The sequence below is a fragment of the Pinus tabuliformis genome, chromosome 5_2 (assembly GCF_031772625.1).
Source record: "Pinus tabuliformis cultivar Carrire ecotype Pingquan chromosome 5_2, CPIR1, whole genome shotgun sequence".
NCBI classification, from domain to species: domain Eukaryota; kingdom Viridiplantae; phylum Streptophyta; class Pinopsida; order Pinales; family Pinaceae; genus Pinus; species Pinus tabuliformis.
In genome coordinates, this window is record NC_142306.1 from 285668866 (window position 1) to 285688399 (window position 19534).

The window sequence follows — 19534 nt, forward strand, 5'->3', positions numbered from 1 at the left end:
GAGTGGTTTTGACATGAATTGGCTCAACACACTAATAGAATATGCCAAACCTGGTCTAGTTGTAGTCAGATATATCAAACTACCAACTAGTTGTCTGTACATGGTTACATCCACCTCTTTAGTATAACTGCTCAACTTTAAGTTTTGTTGTAATGGTGTTGCTGCTGATCTACACTGCTCTATTCTGAGCCTTTCCAGCAAGCTTCTTGCATACTTACCTTGAGTAAGAAAAGTTTGTCCAGAGTCTTTCCATACCTCCAATCCCAAGCAATAATGAAGGTTTCCGAGGTCTTTCCATCTCATACACTTGTGACATCTAATTTCTTTGATCAGATTGTTAGCATTCCCTATTACAATCATGTCATCTACATACAAAGAAATCAAAATAATTTGCCTCTGTTTATTAAACTTGGTATACAAATTTGGATCATTCAAGCTCCTATGAAAGCCATGCTGTACAAAAAATGAGTCAAGTTTCTCATACCACGACCTGGGTGCCTATTTTAAACCATAAAGTGCCTTTTTCAATTTACACACAAGATGTTCCTGGCCCTCTTTCACAAAACCTTCAGGCTGTACTAAATAAATTTCTTCCTTCAAGTCACCATTCAGAAATGCAGACTTGACATCTAGCTGGTGTAGCTGCCATTTGTGTTTTGTTGCTAAGGAAATTAACATTCTAACGGTGTTTAATTTGGCTATAGGAGCAAAGGTGTCATCGAAATCTATTCCCTCTTTTTGTGAGTAACCCTTTGCTACCATTCTAGCTTTAAGTTTCTCTATACTCCCATCTGCATTTATTTTTGGTTTATACAGCCATTTGCATTCTATGGGGGTTTTACCTTCAGGAAATTCAACCAAATCCCAAGTATGGTTTCTATTTATTGATTCTATTTATTCATACATTGCAGCCCTCCATGCATCAGATTTACTTTCTTCCTCATAATTTGTAGGTTCTACAATGTTTAAAAGCTTTGACATTAATGCATAGTCTTTCAATTTAGAAGGTAATCGAGTATTCCTACTTGATCTCCTTGGTAGGGGACTTACCTCAAATTTGTCTATTTCAGCCTTTTATGGGCTTACATTATTGATTACATTTCCTGTTACTTCTTCTTCTTGTTTCTGCTCCTGCTCTTCATCTTCCTCACTGTTTTCTTAAATTAGCAATGGAATGTGCCAATCACTGTTAGAGTTATCCTTTCCTTCTTCAACCAACATTGTAAATTCCCCAGGATTCCCAAGATTGAAAGGACCAACATGTTCGTCCTCCATAAATCGCATAAGGCCTTCAACCAGATCAAAAACGAACTAGAAACTCTGTGTCTGTTTCCCATTTCCATAGACTGTCAAAGGCTCCTTGCACAAAGCCTGAGCAACAAAATTACTTACAACCCGACCATCATCAAGGTACATTCACAGACCGTATGTATTGAAAATTCGAGCAATTTGAGCCTCAAAATTTGCTCCCATAGTCAGAGTTTCGGCTGTTCTCTTACCCTCATCATAGCAACTATGGACTCCGATGGGATTAACATTGCCCCAGTAAGCTTCAGTTTAAGGATGTTCAAGAGGATCTCCATAAACCTCACTAGTACTTGTAAGCAAAAAACGTGCCCCAACACGCTTGCCAAGTCTGAGTATGTTCAAGGTTCCCACATCATTAGTTTTGATAGTCTTCACAGGACTGTGTTTGTAATGCACAGGGGAAGCGGGGCAAGCCAAATGGTAGATCTGATCAACCTTCAACAATAAGGGTTCCACAACATCATGCCTTATCCGTTCAAACCTCAGATTGCCAAAATGATGCAAACCATTCTCCTTCCTTCCTGTGAAGAAATTGTCAACAACAATAACACTGTCGCCTCTTGCCATGAGCCTATCAAGTAGATGACTGCCAACAAATCCAGCTCCACCCGTCACGACAACTCGCAGGGACTTTCTCTTCAAACCTAGGGGCACTTTAGTCCCCGCATTCACCATCAAACCCAAATGATACTGAGCAAACCGAGAAACAGAAGTCTCATAAACAACCCGATGAGGTTTGTCAGGTACAAACCTTCCATTGTCATTAACATTGGAAGCCAAAAAACCAGGCTGAAGGATAAAGAAAGTCGATGCGATGGCGATTCCTATCAAAATAAACAGTAGCGGTTGCTCCCTGAGCAAATAATCTATTGGCCTGATAATAGACCACGTCTTTTTTGGCTTAAGAGAGTACTCATCACTGTTATTCATATTGGACTGATAAATTTTTGATCCTCTGATGAATAAGTCTTCAATGAGCACCACTGGGAAAATCCGATCTGCTGCCACCGAACAGATCAGGAACTCCAATGCACCACCACCGGTCAAGTCCGATCTGTTACCACCGAACAGATCAGGAACTCCAATGCGCCACCACCAGGCAAATGCGATCTGCTACCACTGAACAGATCAAGAACTCCAATGCACCACCACCGGGCAAGTCCGATCTGCTGCCACCGAACAGATTAGGAACTCCAATGCGCGACCACCGGGCAAATCCGATCTGCTACCACCGAACAAATTAGGAACTCCAATGCGCCACCACCGGGAAAATTCGATCTGCTGCCACCGAGTAGATCAAGAACTCCAATGCGCCACCACTGGGCAACTCCGATCTGCTGCAACTGAGTAGATCAGGAACTTCAATGCACCACCACCAGGCAACTCCAATCTGCTGCCACCAAACAGATTTGAAATTTCAAAGTGCCACCACCCGGCAAGGCTGATCTGTAAAAATTGCAGATTTTCCACCACCGGGCAAGTCCGATTTGCTGCCACTGAACAGATCAGGAACTCTAATGCGCCACCACTGGGCAAATCCGATCTGCTACCACCGAACAGATTAGGAACTCCAATGCGCCACCACCGGGCAAATTCGATCTACTGCCACCGAGTAGATCAAGAACTCCAATGCGCCACCACTGAGCAACTCCGATCTGCTGCCACCGAGTAGATCAGGAACTTCAATACGCCACCACCAGGCAACTCCAATCTGCTGCCACCAAACAGATCTGAAATTTCAAAGTGCCACCACCAGGCAAGGTCGATCTGCAAAAATTGCAGATTTTCCACAGAAAAAGAGGCTGGCGCTTCTCGACGGCGAAATACCTGCACCGAAAACAAAATCGATGCTCTTATGAAATTGGAGCAATTAAGGCTTGATTTTCCATGCCAATAGAACTTTCTGGCGCGTTGGCGTGACTATCTCTCTCAAAACCGCACCAAATGGCGCGACTGTTCCTTAATAAACGACGCCAATCCTTCCTTCCGCTCAAATATGGCGCGACTGTTCGTGATGAAATCGTGCCAATACTTTCTTCCGCTCAGAGATGATTAGTCATCTGAAACCTGTCTTCAGGTGTTACTGCAGTCCACCTGATTCTACGAATGCTTCTGTACACTCCACTGCCACTACAGTTCCGTAATCAATGATGCATCCTAAAAAAAAATTAAGGCTATCCCTACTCTGTGCCCTGATACCAAAATAAAAATAAGACTTGAATTGAAAAAGAAGGAGTTACAGCTCACAGGTGAGTGCCGCACCTAAAGACTGCACTCGAACAAAGAGAACTCTCTCCGTACACTCTACTGTTTATCAAATGAGCAATTACATCATAGCCGGATTCCTCCAAATTTGCTGGTCGATTGTGGAAAAATATCTTTACAAAATGGTTCTAAAGTCCCAAGTTTGCCAGAAAATCAGAGGCAGCACAAACTCCGTCCAGCTTTCAGTGGTGGCCTTGTTTTATTGTGTTTTGAGCAGAGAATTACAATGCAGGGACTAACTATGAGTCTCCTGAAGCAGATTTGCTTGGCAGGGTGGTTCTTGGACCCTACCAACCCATGAGTTTTAGTCCAATTTTGACAGGAAAAATTACAATTTTAGTAAAATATTTCGGCCATTGTCCCTGCCTCTGATCTCACACTTTAGGGGGCATCTATTATAGGAAAAAATGATCTCCTCATCAACTCAGAGGTGAAAGGGAAATATAAGCACAAGAAGCAATAAGCAACCACATGTTTATAAATTTGTAATTGTTATTAGCACAGAAAAACTAATCATACAAAAACAGATCAAGTTGGTATCTTCCTAAGGTGAAAGTGGGTTTTTAGGTGTAAAACCCATACTACATGGTGTACTTCGATCATCCTAGTAAGTTGGAGTCAATTCATGACCAATCCTTACATAATCACTAGGTTGCTACTAAGCATGTGCTTAGATATTTGCACAGGGCAATTAATTTCTGTCTTTGGTCCATGTCAAACTAATCTCGACCATTGATGAGGATCAAGATTTCTTTTGATCTCATCTGTCGAATTTTTAAATGCATTTTAATATATTAAAAAATTGAAAACCTGGACGTAGAAGTTTTAAACCTAAGTTCCCTTGTAAGATATGCAAGGGAGACCATCTTACTCATTTATGCCCTGGTATTCCAGAGGTTCAAAAGATATGGTCCGAGTCTGAAAGCACTTCTACTCCTACACCTGATATGGTTTCTCATCAATCCCAACAACCATTGGTTGATTGTGCATATATGGAAATTGTGCATATACGCAAGATATGGCACATATGTTGCGTATATGCACAGTTTCCGTATACGCGCAAATTCCATATACAGGAATTGCACATCGTATTTTACTAGAGTTCAGGAAGTTGCAACCAAACTCCTAAACTCTAAGAACAAATCCTAAACTAAAAAATACATTACAATTGTTGTAACCATTTCTCTATCAATACAAAAGAATATTAATTATCTTCAACTTTTAAAACAGACGCTAATGTTATATTCCAAGCAAATATTACTGTCATAATAAAATCTTATACGTCCGACTATGTAATTTTAATAAATAAATTTAACAAATGAAACTCAACGTTTGAGTACTCTACATTGATTTATCCTTCGAGGAAATTGGGGAATAAAAGTAATAGATGTATATCAGTTTGTCGACTTTAGATGTTGTCGACATCGCCGTACGATGACAAAGACATCAAATCATGGGACCCGAATATCGTTCAATCTCGGCATATTCAACACCACGGTGATTTTTAATTGCCGCCCAAAAATAGAGTGGCCGGCCAACAAACACGTGGCATAATCAGAGCATTGTAAATCTCTACCTCGAAGCAGGGAGAGTCATGAAGGAGATGACATGTCAATATTATGTTTAGCGGGATATTCTTTTTATGAAGAATCCGGAGACGGCAATAGCCATCAGATTTAAAATGGATCCATATCATAATTATTGTCTCAAAGTTTTGGGAAAGTTATAGAAATTTAGGCTATATTTAGAAAAGATTTGGTTAAGGATTTATGTAAATTTAAGTTATAGTTGTTAAAAATTTAAAATTTTAGATATCATTATTCAAACATTGCCTCCAATTTTTTTTGAAATATTTTACCTAAATTTCAACCACTTTTATCGATCCACAAAATTCCTCGACCTAAACTATTCCATAATTATTACTCAAGTCAAACCGTCCTGCTCTGTTGTCTCCTCGGATGCTCCATATTATCAGCGCCAACGATTTTCAAGATTCACCCAGACGACCCAGCACTCGCAGGGCTTGCTGGGTCTATCTCACCATCGGTTTGAGAGGCATAATCCCAGAAAATACGTAAGTTTGAAGAATTTTGTACATTGAAGATTGCAGATATGTATATGTTTTGTCGTCACGCCAACGCTTTTTTTTCGATGGCGGTTCAGATTTACTTTATTGTTATGTAAATTGTCATTCGACCTCTGCATTTTACAGGCTTTTTTCAAGTAATATACAAAACTAATAAAGTTTCATTAGCTTGGGTGGGATCTCGGGAATTGAAGTGTCACTCCGTATTAAAAAATATTTGAAAAAATATAATAAAATTTATAAAATCTACAATCCCGTTATATGTTTGTTACTCTACAACAATGTTCATTGTACAACAATGTTCAAACCAGATTATCTCTTAAAATGAGCACACGATGAGGTTAGATGAATCGGCCGTATGTATGGGCTGCTGGAAATACCTGGAGGGGGTTTTAAAACCATTTTTGAGAAAATTGTTTTAATTTAATTTATTAAAAAAAATAAAAAAAATTGTGAATTATTTTAAATTTTGTCTTTTATGCAAGTGTCTCAAATTATTGTCAAAAATTTCTTTATAAAAACATTGTATAACTGCAGCTTTATTGTTTTTTAGTACATAATTTCATTTTTGTCACAACAGTTGGGATTAAACATATATTGTCTTTATAGAGACAATATGTCTTTAATCCTAGCTATCCTCTTTCTAGAGACAATATAAAATTATATTTAAAAACAATACAATATGTGTTTTGCCTCTTTATAGAATATAAAACAATGAATCCAGAAAAATATGTCACCATTGAAATAAATCAATATAAAAGGTATTTAATTAAAAATAAACTACAATATCATTGATTAATTCGTGTTAGGGCACACTGGAATTGAACCACCAGTGCTCTTCCATTGAGCTAGAACCCTTTAAAAAATTATATGAAGAGGTATAGAAATACTTGAAATTGCACATATAAACAAAAGAGAAGAGCTTAAACACTTAGCATTGTAAAATGTATTTGTTTAGGGATGGCCACCATCATTCCAAAAAGTACAACCAAAAAAGAGAACAACCAAAGGTGCTTCGGTCTAGTTGACACTATGCACCCATCCTATCTACAAGTATTAGTATAAATTTAGATGGCCCTCTAAAAAAAATCCTTATCAGGACCATGCTCGAGAAATCAATGCATGGGATTAGATGATGGGCCATCAAAATCAATGCTTTGAACAATAAGAATACACAATGAAGCTTTGGTGAAGCTTACCAAGAAATTGTATATGGATCCTTCCAACTTGATACCAAAATCCAGTTAGTGCATTTATGATCCCTCAATGGGTAGCTAAGTGTTGAAAAGTTGCATCTAAAGTTCGCAAATGTTCATTTCATCCCATTTTGATACTACCATAACAAGACACAAAGTTGCAATCGCTGGAACAAAAATGACAGTTCTTATAGCTTGTTGAAATGAAAATGACTTGTTGGCAGTGAACAAGGCATCTTGAGCCCTCTCTAATCTCAAAATTGAATGAGAAAGTACTCACGTCATCAAGAAATGTCTCAATGTTGGAGAAGTGCACCTTCATACCCACTTGTTCAAGATATCATTTTAGGAAAGCCTTGTAGAAGAGGTGTATATTTGTCAAACAAATTCTGATTGAGAAATTACTCTTCAGTACCTCCAAATCGAGCCACCTCATGGTATTCTAATCAGTTTGGCTAAATACAATAATAATATAAGGTTTTGAGTATGAAAAGAACTATTAAATGCTAAGCACCCACAATTCTAAACTTTTATGTGTGCACAATGCTCAGGTGTTGGGGGAATTGAGGTTCATCTTGTTTACAAAGATATGGTGTCACTTGGAGACAAATGTCATGAAGAATCTTCACAAAAAAAATAATAAGGAGAGAGGCCATGTGATATGTGGGATATGTTCAACAAAAAAGCAAATGGAAATTGGGGAAACCCTAATTCAAATCTTTTAAATTTATCATAAATACGAATCACAAAGAAACCCTAAAATGAATACAAGTTAGATATGGTCATGGATAGATAATTTTCATAATCCACTAAATTAAAACAAAAATATGGTCTAGCATCTTATGACAAAGATTGACACTAAAAAAACAAAGGTGGGTATATAAAAAGGAAAATATATTCACCTTTGTTATAAGGTTGCTTGCAATATCCTTCAAATTTGATCAATGAATGTTTCTTCCAAGGGTTTAACAACTCCAATTATCTTCTAAAAGTGTCGTCTACAATCTAAAAACCACATATAATGATTAGTGGGAAAATATAGTGGAACTATGCAGCTATGTACCTATGTGTCATATAAATTTTGTAGTAAATTGTAAACTAAACTCTTAGTAGATCATGCTTTACTATATAACTTTGTATTACAAAATAAATAGCTATTACATTGCATGCTATTTTTTGTTGAAGTTTGTGTGGAATTTGTTAGAGGTGTGCAACCTTTCCCAATAAACATTTCAAATTACTCAAGAACAATGTACATGTTGTGTAATATAATTCTATGCTTTGTTTTTAGGTCTCACAACTCTTAATTTTACCCTCCCATGTTGCAACCTGCAAAGCAACACATAATATCCAATTCACCCCCTTTGAATTCACCTACTCTTCTTCCAGAAAGGTTTTAATCCATTTGGGTTATAACTTATGATTCAAATGTCGGTATTTTACTAACAATGGAGTGATGAAGGTTTTCTATTGATAGAGGGTTATCTGTGATCTGTGTTATTATGCTTACAAAATTTTCGATAGGAAGTGAAATTAACTATCAAAATTTGTGAATTGAGGTGAGGATCAAGGTAAGAAGTGGACAAAATTTTTATTTAATTTATGCACAAAATATAAGGAATATAATACTAGCTATATATGAATAGAAAAATAACATGTTTACACAGAGTACTGTAGATTCCTTTAATTCCTTCACTCTTTGTCATTCATGGGTTATATACAATATTCATACATAGAAATTTTTATGTATGTACACGTCCTAATATCAATATCACAATACATGATACTAGAATACTTACCCATACAAAAGTATGCTCATCTATATTTATTGCATAGGAGTGATTTTCCTTCCATCCATATGCATCAACTTTGGACACCTCCCTTGAGTTGGGCTTTGAGGCAACAATGATGATTGACTACTTATTGAAACTCTCTCTCAATACAGTCCAAACATGCTACAACTTGATCTAAGCTAGAAAATAACACATGACTTGAATCACAACACTAGTCAGACCGGTGCAAATTCCACTTAGGATACTTTACCAACACTAACTTATCCTATGACCATGTTCTTTGAGCCAACATGCACTCTAGCTCAACCACTCCAGTGTCGAATCAGAAATTTCCTAAGGAACGTTCATGGCCAATATTCAAATATGGAAAGAAAATCCTAGCCCACTGAGTCACAAATTCTTAGAGACTTTGTAACTCTAAAAATCCCACAATGATAGTGCCAGTGGGGGGTTTAAAAAACCATTAAATCAAGAAAATCAAGGCTTTGCACGGGGTGTGTAAAGATGGTGGACATCACTCCTAGTATCATATTTTTACTACAACAATAATCAAGCTCTCAAACTATATAGAAACTGCAATAGATCAACAACATTATACTATGATTCACTACAATGTTAGAAACATGATTGAGGTAGTTGGGAGGATGAGGAAGTGAGGAATGACAAGAATTCCTAAATTTGAGCTAGAAAATAGCATATGACATGAATCCCAATACCATTCAGACTAGTACATATTCCACTTAGGATGCTTTACCAACTCTCACTTAGCATATTTTTTCATTTAATTGTGCATGGAGCTATTGCTCCGTGATCTCATGCCCGATTGAGATCACTAGACAAAAAAATATAATGGATGATACAATCTAATAATGATCCCCAATCTAGATGGTCATGCATGCAACAAGTAGTTAGATCTATTCTTTAAGGATAAGAGATCACACCTGGAATCCTTGCATGTCGGGGAAGGGTTTCGAGTTCGATGTAGATCTTGCGCTCCAATCGAGCGATCCAACACGTCTACACCAAATCTTTATCCCTTCACACAAAAACAACTAAACAAGGAAAACAATTGATCTTCCTTGGAAGATCATTAGATTAAAAGCAACAGATGCGATCATATAACATAATGAACAAAAATTAATGTAAGGAAGGGAACACAGATTTTTATTAACCATATAAATGAAAGTACATCAAATGTATACCTTCAACAAATAATATCATCTCCTCCAACTTGCAGTATGGTCTCCTCTCCCAAGATAGTAGAGCTCTCGCGTTATAGTTTGAATACACTCCACCTTTCCCCCTTTACTCTTGGTGAGATTATATAGTCTTATTCTATCCTTCAAGAGAATGTATCTTGACACCTAGGGGCTTGAGAAGTTAGGAAACTTCTACAATAATGGACCCCTACCCAACTCATACACAAGTGAGTCAATTTGATCGCCTTGGGAATGACAAACTTCATAAACCTTTTTCACAATTATGAGTTTTTTCTCAATTAACTCAATTATGAAATAAATATTATCTCATAATTAATATTTTGGAAAAATAATTATGAGAAATTCCTTAATTATGTAATTTAACCGATTTATCATGGGCTATATCTCACATAAGTAAAAGGAAAGGTGAAAAGGGATGAATTTAAGCCAAACAACTGAGGTAAGTTGATATTTCATTTCACTCACTACAATGGAGTGGAAAATAGTGTTATAATAGATAACCCCTAATGCATGAGGTTAGAAGAGAAGCTGATGGCTAAAATACATTGCAATAATAATCATTGCTCGAAATGGGAGGAAGGAGCCCAAACTACGAAGCTATATCGGAGGAAATCAAGTGATGAATTATCAACTCTGTCAATAACATCCCCGAGGTGAGCATACCCATGCTCGGTCATAAGAAGACACTAAACATGGTTGCCATAAAATACACTGTGGATCCATGACATGAAATGCTAGAACATGGCCACAAATAAATACACAGTGGATCCATGTGACTCAAAAGATATAGCATAGCCACTAACAAATACAATCATGGATCTATGTCATAGTATACATCAGTAGGACTATGGACGCATGAGAGACATATGGGTGTCCCATATAGTCCTCACAGTACATAAATGGTACATAACTCCAATGCAAATTGGGAAGGATGCCAAATAGGAGAGAAATGTCCTAAATCCAGGGTCTTCAACATAACCCCAATGGTACGAATCTACACCATGCGAATATATGGGTTGAAGTCAAACACCATTTGATGACTAGCCAATGAGGTACAGTAATAGACACGAGGGAATCCACCAATGAGGACAATGGAACCGAAGGTACCTAGTACAGTCCACTAAGTGTAAATAGATGATCTAATGGGCAATACCAATGAACTTGACCAATAAGGAGCTAATGATGTAAACCAATTGTCAATCGCGAGGAAGCTTGCCATTGAGGTTTGCAAGCTCCAAGGTACTATTGGTTCCTAGATGAAGCTCTTATAGAGTGCGCTGAAGTCGAGAAGAGAAGATCCATCGAAAGGAGGTCCTTAATGTATCCCCCATCAATCGACATGGAAAATAATAGGATGATGTGATGAATGGATGGCCGACTCAAAAAGGCCAACAAGCTACTGCATATGGCCAACACAAGTTGAGACTTCCCTTAAACACATAGTAGCATGACACAAGAGTGACTTGGTAGCATGACCAATGAGCACCATGTGATATCATGTAATGACGTAGGAGGCATCAAAGCACACTCCATATGACTGGAAGAGTAACTAACTGGAGGAGTAAAGCGACTCATATGGATGGTACAACTCTTACGAAAGTAATACCCAATCATGAGATAATGAAACAGAAACATACCATGTTCAAGGGTGTTGCAATTGATGCTTCCATTTGATGACTAATGGAAAAGAATGTTCCCTCCCTTCTCTTTTTATAAGTTTATTTTCCGTAAAGTTTTCCGTAAAGGGGGGACTTCCTAGCCAAAGTAGAATATGGTATTCCTTTTTCGTAACTACTCTATCCCAGTCCGGAAACAGGTTAAACTTATACTGGGTAGAAAACACTTTAGGTACTTTAATGAGTGTGAAGTAGACAAGTTCACTCATCAATATTTTCTTAATTAAGGAGTCTGAAAAGAGCTTAAAGAAAAATCCTCTTAGAGGAATGAGTGGTATAAAGGGTAGCAAATGGTTCCGGTAAGGGTGGAACTGCTCATGACATTATGAGGACAAGAGGTTCACTAATAGGATCACTCATCATAACGGCTCCTCCAAGAAAGGGTGAAAACCAAGTGAAAGCAGATGATAAGCCAAGCAGATGAGGACAATGGAAAAAAGAACCCAAGGTTCAAACTGCAAAAGTAGGATGGTAAAAAAATTGGCAGACAAAAGGGATGAAGATGGTGGAATCCTCCTGGGGTAAAGACATAAATAAGATGAAGAATAGGACATGTGGCCTAGATTCTAGGTCATGGTGGGTCAAAAGGAGGGATTCTGAGAAGAGAATAAAAATGTCTGCATGGACACTAAGACCGAAAATAGGCACTAGCAAGGGTATCCATGATCAGGTAAGCTCTACCGCCAAGTGATGACATACATAAAGTAAAGTGGGTAAAGTCGCAACTTGACAGGGTCAAACCTAAGGCATAAATATGGCACTGACGGTCAATAATGCATCAGTGATGGTGATAGATGACATGCCCCTATATGCTAGTAAGAGTATCATACCTCAGGCCCAATGGATGTCGTAATAGAAACACCACCCTATCCTATAAAAGATGTCCAAAAAGACTAGACCCATAGTTAAATCACATAATGAAAGAAATAAACATGGAGGAGGTAAAAACAAGATCATGTGTTTTTTGATTTTTTGTATTTTTGGCGTAAATAAGGCATGACAAATACTCACAACACACACCAAATGAAAAAAGAGATAAAGGATCACACTCCTATGTACAATATAAACAAGCATAACACAACCCAATAGGTCACGCTAAAGTATTCCCACAATCGAGAATAGGCTAAGGGTTTCTATACGTGAACTCATGGAGGGTAAAGGTACCAGATGGTTCGCCAATGTGGGGCCATGCCAAAGGAAATCAAATTGCCCAATCCGGAAAGGTTTACCATGCCAAGGAAATTCTAACATAGTCACACTCTCCAAATTAACTTGAGGAGATAAAGAAGGATCAAGACATAAATGGGGTGCCAGACGCTCATCAACTAGTGGTGAGGAAAATTCATTGGCAAGTTTGGTAGTATAAACCCAAGACTTGACATGGTCCATGGGTGGAAATTCCAAGGAGGGACAAGGACACACCCCCTGAATAATTCAAAGATTTATGTTTCCAATCTCTACTTGTTCCACATCGGGGAGACTAGAGGCAGGAAGATGCATAATATGCCTAGGATTATCAACAGATAGATCAATGACCTCCAAGTTTACTAATCGGGGAGGATTTTCATCCAGGGAGTCATGTGGAACAGGTAGAGGGAAAACCCATGTGGGAGACAAGCAGAGGGACGACCCATATTCGGATGGAATTTCTGGCCAGCATTAGGAAGTACTGACGGGATTGCCAAGGAGGCAATCTCTTCCACAACAGGTGGTGGAGGATGCTCACTAGCTTGACCAACTTCCATAGAATCATATGCCACGACCCACAAATTAGGAGGTCTATGGGGTCCACAAGTGTTGGAAGAGACCAGATGCATAAGAGATTTAGAATATGTAGAAGTAATGTCGGGTGGTGGTAATTCAGAAAATACCCCAATAAGAGATGTGATTTTAAACAAGCCCGCACCAACACTTGGATACTGACCAGAGTTATCTCCCACAAGTGGGACTTGCATCCCCATAGCGGTAAGTTGGGCCGATGGCACACAATAGTCCAATTGGTCAATGGTCACAATATTGCCTTCGTGAGGAAAGCAAAGTACACGAAATATGAATGAGACCACCATTTTCATGGCATAAAACCAACTAGGGCCAGGAGTAGCTTGTAGTCTAATGAGGCATCGACAAATTTGACATCAACATATACAATTTTCTCTACTAACTCAATGGAAAAATTTGGAAGAACCCCTTTAGGTACAAAGTTATGTCCGTCAAAATATTGGAGAGTCGTGTTGGACGTGGTGCATGTCGGAGAGCCAAGATCCTTCCAACATGATACAAACATAATACATGTGGAATAGACTTCATCCACCAAAGTGTGATGAATATTCCTATGGAAGATACGCATAATGATTTAAAAAGAAATCTGATGGGAAAGGTGAGGAGCGACTTTGTCGGTGTTAAAGGTGATGAGACTAGAGTCAGACAGGTCAACTCCACCAATGGTAGACAACAAGGCCTTGCATTGAGGGAGGCTTTGTAAGACCTCCAAGGTAGACATGGCACAAGGAGCTTGAGCAAGATATTCAACAATATTATAGTGTTGAGCAGCCCTGATCGAAGCATTCTGTGTCATCTTTAGGATAACGTAATTGGGGGGTGATAAATAGGTTCCACAGGCTTATCCAAAGTGAGAGGTACAATGGAAGGTAGTGGAGTTGATGAGTACTTAGAGGGAGAAATGACTTAGGAACTTCGTAAGATTTAGCTCATGTAGTCACGTTGACATCTTCCTTGCAGATGAAGATGGATGAATTATGAGAAGGTTGACAAGAAGACCCCTCATTGCTCCCTTATGAAGGTCGAGGAGGTTGACAAACCATGTGTTCTTGGGGTTTTGTAGGGAACATATGAGTCAAAACGGCAGGCTATTAAGTAGATGGTGGTGAAAGAAGCCTTTGGACCTCATCCATTCAAGGAAATTCATGAGTAAGTTGGTCACCTTGAAAAATTTACAGGGGAACTTGACTTTACGATGTCGTTCACTAGTGAACCCTCCCTGACTCTGAGGGTTGGGTTAGGACTCCTAAGAATTTTCATTTTTTGTTTTATTTCTCTTATTATTCCTTTTACGACATGATTACTGGTTTTTCTTCGGTTGAGTGGACTTCACCATGAGAAAATCAGTGCACTGTGCGGCAGGAGGTGCTTTAGCAGAGCTAGACACACTTGTTGGGGCTTGAGATGTAACAATCAATTTCCCATGTTGGGCAACAAGTTCGCTCATGGAATCAGAAACAGACCTGATCAGACCATCAACATGCGAGCTAGGAACACATTTGGGAGGGTCAATAGAAGGCCTAGGGGCATTAGGCAACACTTTGTAGAGCGTACCCGACTATGAATATATAAGATCCAACTATTGGGTAGATAGAATGGCTTGTTCCTCAGTGACCTCTCGAAACATTGAGACATCCTTAACAATCTGAGGTTGGAGAGATTGGATTAACCATTTACAGTAATTTCACCTTCTTTCTTAGTAACCCTAGAGTCTATGTTACTGGAGCATAACATGGGTGTAGTGTCTTAGTATCCAAGTGATTATGTTAAAGGAACAAACAAAATTCTTCTATAACCCAGCCTTTAGTTGCACTTGAAATTTTCAGAGGCTCTCTAAATTACCACAGTCTTGGATTATAGCTGAAACTAACTAGCAAGATCTTGAAGATATGAAAATATCGCCGAGTCTGAAATCCACTGACATTGTACAATATGCATACCGTCCCTTAGTTGTGATCATAATCAAGGACCAATGAAGTGTCCACATCTATTTAAACCTTCTAGGACCACAACCTTCAGTTTCCCAACATTTGTGGGGTTTAACTTTCCTCAATTACCTTTTAATAGTGTACTGATTTATCTTCACATGGATGTCTCGGAATCCATTTCCATGAAGTAATTTTTCTCTTTTTTATTTAACAAGAAATCTTTAATTAACTTGTAAATTATGTTCCCAATATATTATATAAATATATAAAATCCACACTCAAATTATTTTTATCCCCTTGAAACTCTTTTTGTGGTTCAATTTGATTCATGACTGATAGTTGGTGCATCAAGGAACCAATTCATTGTTAGATTCATAATGCACCATGAGGGGATTTGGTTATCTCACCCTGGAGGGAGGGCTGCATCTAGGAGCTAGGAAACCTCGCTCTCGTACCATCTATGGTCAAAGGAAATAAACTCTTGGTAGATCCTTAGTTGCTCAGGTGAATTTGGGGAGTAGCCCAGGGTGAGAGGGAGGGGGTGTGGGAGAAGTAAAACAAAGGCAAGAGATAGGAATGTTGATTTAGAAAATATAAGAATCATAATTCAGATAACATAAGAATAAATCCGTTCATGAAATCTTCAGGCATTGCACCAACATTTTGATGGCTTTATGGCCATGTGATTTTGATACTCACAATTCGGAATAATCTCCTACAATTTCAATCATCTCTTTACCACTCACAAAAGATCCAACAAATTCATTTGTCGAGCAAGAGAATTCAAAGTTCATAAAACATATGAATTCTCCAATTTTTTTTTTCTTGTATTGAAAAACTATTTGAATCAGACTTGGAGAACAAAACTTATGAAACAGTGAAAAGAGCCCAAAATGATTGACAACAGCAAATATCATTTGCTTCAAGGGCTTCCTGCAAAGTAAATTTTTAAGCAATTTTATGTCATCAATTTTGACACCAATCTGAATGTTTCTAATGCATTTATTTGATGATGTTGTTGTAGATAAGCATAGTAATGGCCAAGAAAGTGGCACTAGAATATGAGTTCTTGAGACCCAGGTTTGGTTTGTAAGTGTATTGAAAGAAGGGGGTAGATACATCCAATGGTATGAGCTAGAGAGAACTCCATTTAGTAGGTTATTTAAGGGTAGACATGACAACCACGTTGTAAAACCACCACCATTATTTTTCTATCAATTTTCCCCAAATAGGAGATGAAAATTCAACCAACCAAAATTTGATAGTCCCTGGAATCACAAATTGAGAATCAAGGATAGCTTGTAAAAATAAGCACCTAGGAAGAGGTAAAAGGACCTTCAATTTTGTATTATTTGATTTTCTAAGTGGAACAAGAAGGTTGATTTTGTTACTCCCAAAAAAATCTTGTGTCATTCTAATAATTGTGCTAGCAACACTCTACTCATCATGATGGAAAGCAGAATGCTCTGAAACATAACCCAAGAATTGAGCCACCTTCACTTGCGAAAGAAAATTCCTTTTGAAAGAAAAAAAACAATATTTTCCTTTTTCATCGTTTCAAACCATAAACCATGGATGGAATGGAGCTTTGCAAAATAGACATGGAAAATCAGAATAGTTCATTGTTTACAAAGTTGTTGTGCTTGATAAGCTTGTCAATCTGGTCCGAATAAGTTCCTAACCTGAAATGTAAACCACATTATGGTCCATCTTGATGCTAATCAATCCAAAAAATTTCTCAATGATTCATACTCAGGCATGGTATAGAAAGACAATACCTACCCATCTTTACGGGTTGCCTCAACAATAGGAGTAATGAATTCAACAAGAAATGAGGGAGTATTAAGTAGGTATGGCCATAAAGAGTGTATGAAGTTGATCAAGAACCCTTTGATGTGTGAAACATCATGATCTTGATCTGCCATAATCATAATATGGCTATATCTCAGATATTTGATACTGTCATATTCCTTTTCATTCTGTAGAACAAGGATATGCTTGATATGTTGAATCTCAACATTTTCCATGATCTATTAATGGTTGGTTTCCCTTACATTCAACAACTTACCTCTTGAAGGAAACACACCAAAATGGTTTTTACCAACAATAGCCAACCCTACCATCACAAGGGTCTTAGTTGTCTCTCTCTTTGTTAAAATCAGAGTACATTTCTTAGAATCATGCTCCCTGTATCATTTGCATCATCAAGCTTATAGCACTGGTTTGAGATAGATGGACTAATAATTTCATAATAATGCAAATCCATAATACCCTTGTGGGCCAATGTATTGTGAAGAATGTGAAATTTACATACACTTCCGTCTGCATCTAGAGGAAGATATTTTCCATGAATTTTCACAATTGTTACCTTGTCACAGTAGCAAATAGCCAATAGGTTCACCATCTTTTCCGTAAGCATCATAGACAACACTAGTAGAGATTGGTATGCTAGAAATGTTCAATATGTGGCACCCATAATTTTCACCAACCAACTTTAGAGAGTTTTCACTGCTTGGTATAGTAAGTTGCTGTCTTATGGTGTCCCATTCCTCGATAAGACCGTCCCGTTCTCTGAAATTTAGCCAACTTCATTCACCTTTTTGGTAATACAATTACTTTCAACACTACTAACACTAGCTATGCTTTCCTCTTTAGGATTTTCTTGCTTTTCATGAGGGTACAACCATGTCCACACTTTTGTCTCTGCCTCAGTTTCTCTTGTACTTTGTTCAACAACCTTGGAATTGTCTACTATATTAAGAGAAGATGAGAAAGGGTATTTCAGGAGTCACTAGTTAGAGCTGCTAAACCTGATCAAAACCATGGAAAATCACACTCAAGCATGTATTATTGGAAGTATCTTTTGAGCTAGAATCAATTTTTTTTCCTTAATGATCACAACAGAGAAATAAATGATTTAGGAACTTCAACCTCTTTCTTAGCCTCTTCATCCTTAGAGGCTAGTTGTTGCAGAGCTAGTGAGAGACTAGAAGAATCACCTTTTTCCTTTGCTTTTGTTGTTGTAGTTGATGCCATTTTCGATATTATTTTTATGAAGTTTAGCATTTAGAGATGTCGTTATTGCTTCCAAATCACACCTTTTTCATGGATTAGAACTTATAACATACAACTATTTTCTTCCAAGTTCCCAAATACTCACAACATCTCCCCTGAAAAAACTGCTTGCCACTTCATGATGGGTGGTGACTTGAGACAACAAACACAACCTCAAGAAAAAATTGGCAAGGACCACATTCCGAGCCAAATATACTAAATGAATGAAATTTCCTAAAAATAAAAGGAGACATGAATTGTCATAAAGCTACAACCTCAAAGTCACACATAATTAAACAGACTCATAATGCTAATTGGCACCATGTCAAGCATGAATATTCTTATTTTTTATGTCTTCGGCCCTTGTTATATTTAGATTCATAATGTTGTTGGGATTTGTGGCTACTAATATACAAAGACGTAACATTTTTGAATGAATTTTCCATATGAAACACCCTCAAATTCAGGTGACATTTGAAAGGCATGAAAGGAGAGAAGAATGTAATGGTTTATGACTGTTCAACTAATCAACAGTTAGTGGAATAGATTAGGAATAAATAATTGATTTTTTCAATTATGTATCACTGAAAAACATGCCAAGTATTAAGAAATAGATAATTTTCTACTTGTATAATATCTTATTTTCCACGTCTTCGAAGTGGCAAAAATGGTGCAAAAGTGGCATTTATGCATTGAAGTGTCCTTCTTTCCAAATCCAGGTCAAGCAGTTTTCAAATTTGTCCTTTACAATATTTGCTTCATGGAAAGAGAGAAGTGCCGGGAAGAATGACAAATAATGAGGCATACTACGTTACCCTTGTTGAAGAGCTAAAAGAGGCAAAACAACATGATGTAAATGATATTGAAGGCTTCACAAACTCAGAGTTGTATGTAATCAGATGAAAGACATCAATCAGGTTCGAAAGGACAGTTTAAAACTCCTTTATAAGGAAGAAATAAATTTGAGTTTCCAATTTCAATCTTTTACCATCAATCACTCTACAAACATTGAAAGGATGTCTAGTGATATAATGCCCAAAGCATTGGTAAGCGTAGCTGTAGATGTCAAATATGACATAGGATCACCATCCACTACAACAAAAATCATTGATCACCACCAATATAGGTCCCTAGCATGTGAATGGGTTGTTGTTATCATTTTTCTTTGGTCTATCATAGCATGATTCTTTCACTAAAGAAGAACATTTTAATGTTTTATTTTTCCCCAA

The 19534-nt window shown here is 37.6% G+C and overlaps 1 pseudogene; it reads right to left on the minus strand.

The window, feature by feature from the left end:
- Positions 1–1158: 1158 nt before the first annotated feature.
- On the minus strand, positions 1159–13505 carry LOC149158650 (UDP-glucuronic acid decarboxylase 2-like; annotated as a pseudogene).
- Between the last annotated feature and the right edge of the window lie 6029 nt (positions 13506–19534).